Genomic DNA, 7,940 nt, shown 5'->3' with positions numbered 1-7,940 from the left:
TATCCAAAAATACTCGTTCACCGTTTTATGATTCATTATCTGTTACGTTTGCACCATTTGACATTATTCACTGTGACCTATGGACTTCACCGGTTTTTAGTAAACCAGGATACAAATATTACATGGTCCTAATAGATAACTTTACACACTTTGTTTGGGTACACCCACTTAAATATAAATCCGACACTTTCCCCACATTTGTCAAATTTCACCGTTTTATCTCCACTCAATTTAACTTTAAAATTAAGCTTTTCAATGTGACCTAGGAGGTGAATTCGACAATAATGAGTTCAAAACTTTTGCTCATCACCATGGCTTTATTTTTCGTTTTTCGTGTCCTCAAACGTCCCAACATAATGGACTACCTGAGCGCATGATCCGACGATTAAATGACATCGTTCGAACACTTCTCACTCATGCAAATATCCCCGCTTCTTTTTGTGTTGAGGCGCTCCACACCGCCACATATCTTCATAACAAACTCTTGTCGGTTAATGGTAATCTTCATCCCTATTTAAAGGGTTGGCTTTATTAATGAAAGACAAGATCGTTAGCAACAACTTCACGTAATGATAAAGCCCACAACTCACTGACTCTAGAACATACTAAGATTATTGCCAAAACACTCAAATTACTTTGCATCCATCACACAAACACAACGATGACTGGCAAGAAAACCCTTATCCTCTAAACTCTAAAGATATCTCACAATACTCATTGTCTCATTATGTAACTAGTAATAAACTAGCGATAGAATAGGATATGAGTACATGGGGATGTTTCAGTGTGAAGTCAATCCACTTCGTAAGAGACACCTTATATACATATACCTACAAATTCCCAAACTCAACCCTTCAACAAATCCACATCCTCCATTTAGCCCTTCAAAAGTATCATCTTCCAATCCAACTTTTGTATAGATTCATAAAACCAACAAAGAATTCCATTATACACAAACATGGTGCAAATGAGTTGAGCCGAGTCAAACCTCAGCTAGACTGCGAGTCTGGCTTGTTTAACTCACACAAAGCTTGAGTTTGAACTCACTTGTTTCGATATCTAACTTTACATCTCAAACTTAATTCGTGCGTAGTTTTTAAAGCTCGAGCTCAGCTTGTTAATATATCTTAACTAATTTTTATATATTTATAATTATCTTACATATATTTTTTCCCAATTATAATTTTATATATAACATAGTATATATATTATATTATTTTGTTATTTTTATCATAACAATATATAGATTAATTAATAAATATTAAATATATACAAATACATATATTATAAAACAATATTGATGACATGCTCGTTTAGGTTAACGAGTAAGCTCAGGCGTATACTTGTTTATCATAAAACTTACTTTTAGGCTTGAGCTCGGGCTTATTTAAACTCAATTCAGTTGAAGTTTTTTCACAAACCGAACTCAAGTAACACAAAAACAGCCAACATGTTTCTAGTATCAAAATCCTTGCCTTCTTAATCTTAATTAACATTATTGCAAATAAAAGGGTCCAAACTCCAAACAATATAAAACTTATCAACATCCGTAATTAGGGCATTGACTTCCCGCCAACCATCGTCAAAACCCTAGCCTTCATAATAAACCCTCAACTCAACCAACACCCACCTCCATTTCCGTTTCAATCAAATCAATGGAGCCTGAAGCCGTGAAATCAAACCTGGTCCTCATCCTCGACTACGGTTCCCAGTACACCCACCTCATCACCCGTCGCATCCGCAGCCTCTCCGTCTTCTCCCTCTGCATCTCCGGCACCGCCTCCCTCAAATCCATCACCGACTTAAACCCATCTGTTATCATCCTCTCCGGTGGCCCCCACTCTGTCCACGCGCCCCACGCTCCCTCTTTCCCAGATGGGTTTGTCGAGTATGTGGAGAAAGTTGGTGTCTTTGTGTTGGGTATTTGTTATGGGCTGCAGTTGATTGTGCAGAAGCTGGGTGGGGTGGTGGCTGTTGGTGAGAAGCAGGAGTATGGGAGGATGGTGATTGAGGTTGTTAAGGATTGTGGTGGTGGGTTGTTTAAGGGGAAGAAGGTTGGGGATAAGCAGGTGGTGTGGATGAGTCATGGTGATGAGGCGGTGAAGCTGCCGGCTGGGTTCGAGGTGGTTGCGAGGAGCGAGCAGCGCCGCGGTGGAGAATCCGGGGAGGCGGTTTTATGGGCTGCAGTATCACCCGGAGGTATATTTTTAAATTAGTGATTTGGGATGTCGGTTTGGCTGGATTATTGTTTGTTAAATTTGTGTATATTTTTAAATTAGAAAATCGAGTCACAATTTAGGAGTGTGCATGGGTCGGTTTTAGGCTCAAACTGAACAAAAAACCGAAATTCGATTTGGGCCGAAACATATTGGCAAAAGATTATGAAATTGGGCCAAAATCCTTTTTGTTAATTAGTAATTGATTGATTATTATACATTTCAGCTAACTGTTTAGGTAACACTAGCTATTAAGTTATTAAAAATTACTTAAAATTCATTAATTTGGTTCGGTTTGTTTTTTTTGCTTTTAATTACATGCAATTTGTAAGTGAACCGAAAGTTCGTTTTTTTGGTTAAAGATCGGTTTTTTCGGTTCCATGTGCACCCATAAACACTCTATTTGATCGTGAATCCCGGTTTTAATAAGCATGTGTTGCATCACGTACGGTACTGGGGCATTTGTTATTTAAAGACAATAAAAAAATTAAGATTATATGTTAAGCTCACGTTTTAATACTAAAATAAGATATTTATTCATCTCTGTTTAGATTTGTTCAATGGATGGTCTACTTTGTTTAAATACTCAAACCTATTGCTCATTCGACGGTCAGATTTGTTCGGTTATTTTGTTCTATCGGATTGAAAATTTCAGACCCATTGCAATTGATGGTTTAATTTTAAACCAAGCTGTGAACTTTTTTGGTTTTCTTTCATTTTTTCATTTGAAACAACAAATTTAATTGATTTTTATATCTTTTAATAATATAAAGGTGACACATTCACCCGAGGGGATGGAATTGCTCCGCCATTTTCTTTTTGATATATGCGGAGTGACTGCTGGATGGAAGATGGAAGATGTAATGGAGGAAGAAATAAAAGTAATCAAAAGTATGGTGGGCCCTGATGATCATGTCATATGCGCGTTATCCGGTGGTGTAGATTCCACCGTCGCAGTCACTCTTGTTCACAAAGCCATTGGCGATAGGCTGCATTGTATCTTTGTTGATAACGGTTTGTTAAGGTCAGATTTTTTACTTCAACCACATTTTCATAAGTTCGATCGCAAAGATTTTAAAATTTTGGTTATGTGTTTGGTTATAGATACAAGGAGCAAGAACGAGTCATGGGAACCTTTAACAAAGATCTTCATTTGCCTGTTGCTTGTGTTGATGCATCGATTCAGTTTCTCAGCGAATTGAAAGGAGTGACGGATCCCGAGAAAAAGAGGAAGATTATTGGGAAGGAGTTTATATCAATCTTTGATACGTTTGCTCATGATTTAGAGAAGAAATTGGGGAAAAAACCAACATATTTGGTTCAAGGAACTTTGTACCCGGATGTGATTGAATCTTGCCCGCCACCTGGAAGTGGAAGAACTCATTCACACACGATTAAAAGTCATCATAATGTTGGCGGGCTTCCTAAAGATATGAAGTTGAAGCTCATTGAACCGCTTAAGCTTCTTTTTAAGGATGAGGTTTGCATAAAGATTGAACTTTTTTTATAAATTATTAGTAATAGTAATTTGAGCCTATATTCTATGTAGTAATCATTCACAAAAGTTGAATCTTATTAATAAAAGATTATTAATTTGGTTTGTTATGATGAAACTGGGACTAATTCTATTTAGTTTCCGTTCTTAAAAGTTGAATCTTTTTACCAAGTATTATTATATTATAATATATTATAGTGAAAGTGGGAATAACTCTTGTGCAGATTTCTTTCATAAAAATTGATTTTAAAAAAATATTATTATTTTGAGTCATTATAAAGAAACTGGGAAGAATTTTGTAGATTTTGATTATAAAAATTGAATCCTTTTTCAGAAATTTGATTTGAACCATTCTGATGAAATTGGCGTAATTTTATGTAAATTTTGTTCTTTTGAAGGTTCGGGAGCTCGGAAAGATTTTAGATGTTCCAGTAGCGTTTTTGAAGCGACATCCATTCCCGGGCCCAGGCCTTGCTGTGAGAATCCCGGGTGATGTTACTCAAGGAAATGCATTGGATATTCTTCGCCAGGTATATAACAAGACCGTTTGACATAGTTTCTTTTATTATTGTTATTTTATTTGAATCCTATTTTGTAATCAATTTGTGTTGCAGGTGGACGAAATATTTATACAAGCAATTAAGGATGCTGGCATCTATGATGAAATATGGCAAGCTTTTGCTGTATTTTTACCGATTAAAACGACTGGTGTTCAAGGAGATCAAAGGACTCATTCAAATGCTGTTGCACTTAGAGCGGTTACAAGTCAAGATGGCATGACCGCTGACTGGTCAGCACTCTCGTTTTTGTATCTGAGTTTTTTGTTTTTTTAATTTAGGAATGTAAAGTCTTTACATGTAGGTATGGGGTCAAAATGATAATATGCTCGACTTTTGAGTCAAACTGACTAAAGTCTACCCTATGTACTTACATGTAGACATGGTGTCAAAAATGGATTTATGAGTCAAAATGACTAAAGTTAACATGTATTTTTACATGTAGATAGGTGATCAATCATAGTTTTTTGAGTCAACGTGACTAAAGTTCACATATCAAGATCAGTATTGTTCAATTTGAGTCAAAATGACTAAAGTCCACCTTCTGCATTTTTACATGTAGATAACTGGCCAAAAGTGATTTTTTCGAGAAAATAAAGTTCCCATTTTAAAATCAGTGTGGTTTGACTTTTGGGTCAAACTGACTAGATTTCACCTTATATTTTTACATATGGGGTCAAGACTCAAGAATGACTTTTTTTATCTATATGACTAAAATATAGTCATTTTTGACCCAGTATGACTTGACTATACTTAACTTTTTGAGTCAAAATGACGATAGTTTACATTTAAACCTGTATTGTTTTTTCACAAAACCTGGAGATTCTTAGTTGAAAAGTGTTAAAATATTATGTAAATGTCCATTTTGAAATTGTTGAGGTGTTATCTTTTGACATATAACCACCGCTCTAGAGAATCTTGATATGGAAGTTTGACTTCCAAAGTCAATCTACTGACATTTTGAAAGTAGTAGTTAATTTTGTCGAGCACTCTCTTCTTTCTTGTGGTTTTCATTTTGATAACATTTATCAACTTTCAGGTACTATTTTGAGCATAAGTTTTTGGATGACGTGTCAAGAAAAATCTGCAACAGTGTCCGTGGGGTGAACCGAGTTTGTCTCGACATTACATCAAAGCCTCCGTCAACAATCGAGTGGGAATAATCCTGTGGTGTTTTCTGTGGTTGACTTTTAGAAGTCAACATGTTGGCAAATCATGTGAAATTAGCAAGGTTATTGGAGGGTGACAAGTATTCCCATAATTTATCTTTAGGTTCTTGATGAAGGTGATGAATTTTGACTTTGGGAATATGTTGACATTCCATTTTGTTTTATAAATCATAATCTTTCTTTTCTTGGTTTGCATCATTTTAATCACAAGGTACAATATTAAATTAAAAAAAGAAAACTAGAAATTGTTAGATGATATAATGGCTCTTGAAACTGTAGACCGAAATAGAGTATATATATGATTAGAAATGAGTTCGGTACTAACATATCAATACTTAACTTTGTCAAAAGTGGGTACTAACAATGGTCTCGGTACTCGTTACAATGCACTCATATCTATGTGGTATTGGTATCAAAAATACCAATACCGATATCAAGTTTTTGAACAAATAGATACCGGTTACTGAGCATCAAATGCTCCTCTCTCTATATATATGTTGTGAAGAATAATCCTTAGATGGTTTTTGTTATTTGATTAATCTTTACATATGTATTAGGTTTTCTAGATAAAAGATAGAATATAATAATCTTTAACATATCTTAACGTATAAAAATACCTATATCCGTGAAATTGATCTACGAAATCACATCACAAGATCTCAAAATCATCAATACATATCCAATTAATCATCAATTCACCGAAAAAAATAGATTTGGATTGTCGATCGATTTTTTTACTTTTCTTCACAAAACCCGTTTTAAGCGTATTGTGAATTCTTGAGCGTTTTTGTATTTTGGCCTGGAGTGTTGTTTTTCTATTGTGTCAGCTCACTGTAATTATGATAAATACAAATTTAAATATGACCGTAATTGATTATAGTAACGTTGACAATTTTTGCATATATTTTTGATTTATTGAGTTTAAAAGAAAAAAACACAAATTACAGCCAAAATTAAATTATCTATATCTATATAAAAGTATAAACAAATTATATATTTTATAAGATCCTTTACTTGTGGTGGAGTGGTAGAAGGACTTGTTATTCAGTGAAGACCTAAGTTCAATTCTCACTTGTGTCACTTTGGGTGGATATTAAAAATAAATGTTTTAAGCTAGAGATGTACAAATCGGGTATTATGAAAAACCGGGTTCGGGTATGGAACCGGGTTCAGGTATGATCGGTATTGAAAAATCGGGTATTCACAATAATCGGGTCGGGTTCGGGTCGGGTATTGGCTTGAAAAACCATACCCTGTGTACCGGGTTCGGGTAGGGTATTGAACCGGGTCTTCAATACCCGGGTATTTGAAGACCCTATTTTCGGGTATTGAAAAAAACCCGTTTTATGGGTTTTGAATACCCTATTTTCTGGGTATTAAAAAAAACCCATTTTCTACAGCTTTCTTCTATTAACGGGTCTGCTTCATTTTTTTATCCTAACTCCATTTTTTTGCATACAAACTTCAAAGTTCATTCAAACATACATAAACAACTAAACAATGATACAAAAAACATATATTTTATGTGTTTTCAATTGTTTGGTATATCAAAAGGTGTTGCTCTAAACAAGTATTTATATCATATACGTACTCTAGAAAAAATCCGTTGGAGAACGACTATAGATCTATGGACAGCCACACAAAAACATGTGCACAAACACTAATATCCTAGCATGCAAAAAATCTTGTTCGGGTATGCAAAAAACTCGGGTTTCGGGTATAACCAGAACCGGGTTTCGGGTATAGTTTAAACCAGGTTTCGGGTTTCGGGTATACCTAGAACCGGGTTTCAGGTATTATCGGGTTTAGATCGGGTACGGGTTCGGGTTCGGGTTTCAACATTGAAAGTCATACCCTATCCGTACCCTACGGGTAGGGTCGGGTTCGGGTTCGGGTATTAAAAACCCGGGTTTTAGAAAAACCGGTTCCGGGTTTTTTTTCGGGTCCGGTTCCGGGTTCGGGTTTTTTGTGCACCTCTAATTTAAGCTAGGCCTTGCGAGGTTGTCTGTTTGGATATTGACAATGAATGATTTGAGTAGGTCTTGCGACTTGCGGGGTTGTCAGTTTGGATCCCGAGCTCAGCCAGGTTTTCGTCCCAATATGTTTTATGCCAAAGAGTTCCGATCTTGTGGCGGCACAACGACTGTCAAGTGACAGTCGGCGATACGGCTTCCGGATAAACGCCCAAGCCAAACTCTCAGCGTGGGTCTGATTAAGATAACATAGTTTGGCCAGAGTAGAGCAACGAGACTCTTCAAATTTGCAGAGTACGATTGCCTAAATACCATAAAGTCGTTCTAAAAATATATTTTAGAAGTGATTTTACTTTCAAGCCCCTTGGTATACTTGATAAATTTCAAACATTATTGTTCACAAAAACCGACAAGTCAAACTTGTAGACTTCCGATTGGTAAAAATACTAAAATCGCTATTGGACTATTGGAGTATTGGGATACCCGTGATATGTATAGTATCTTTCATTTGTCCCACATCATTAGATTTT

At 35.7% G+C, this 7,940-nt stretch overlaps 1 pseudogene across 1 annotated transcript; it reads left to right on the top strand.

Annotated features, from left to right (window-relative positions):
* The first annotated feature begins 1,489 nt into the window (after window positions 1–1,489).
* LOC143619371 (uncharacterized) lies at window positions 1,490–5,621 on the top strand (annotated as a pseudogene). The gene is made up of 6 exons (XR_013151176.1): window positions 1,490–2,199; window positions 2,990–3,240; window positions 3,321–3,696; window positions 4,110–4,241; window positions 4,326–4,501; window positions 5,308–5,621. The product of XR_013151176.1 is annotated as an uncharacterized LOC143619371 (transcript).
* The last annotated feature ends 2,319 nt before the right edge of the window (window positions 5,622–7,940 follow it).

The sequence above is a fragment of the Bidens hawaiensis genome, unplaced genomic scaffold (genome assembly GCF_021521415.1).
Source record: "Bidens hawaiensis isolate Kalapana, Puna unplaced genomic scaffold, B.hawaiensis_p1.1 tig00002423_1, whole genome shotgun sequence".
Classification (NCBI taxonomy): domain Eukaryota; kingdom Viridiplantae; phylum Streptophyta; class Magnoliopsida; order Asterales; family Asteraceae; genus Bidens; species Bidens hawaiensis.
The sequence above is the reverse complement of the archived record's forward strand: the minus strand, read 5'-3'. Positions and strand labels throughout refer to the sequence as shown.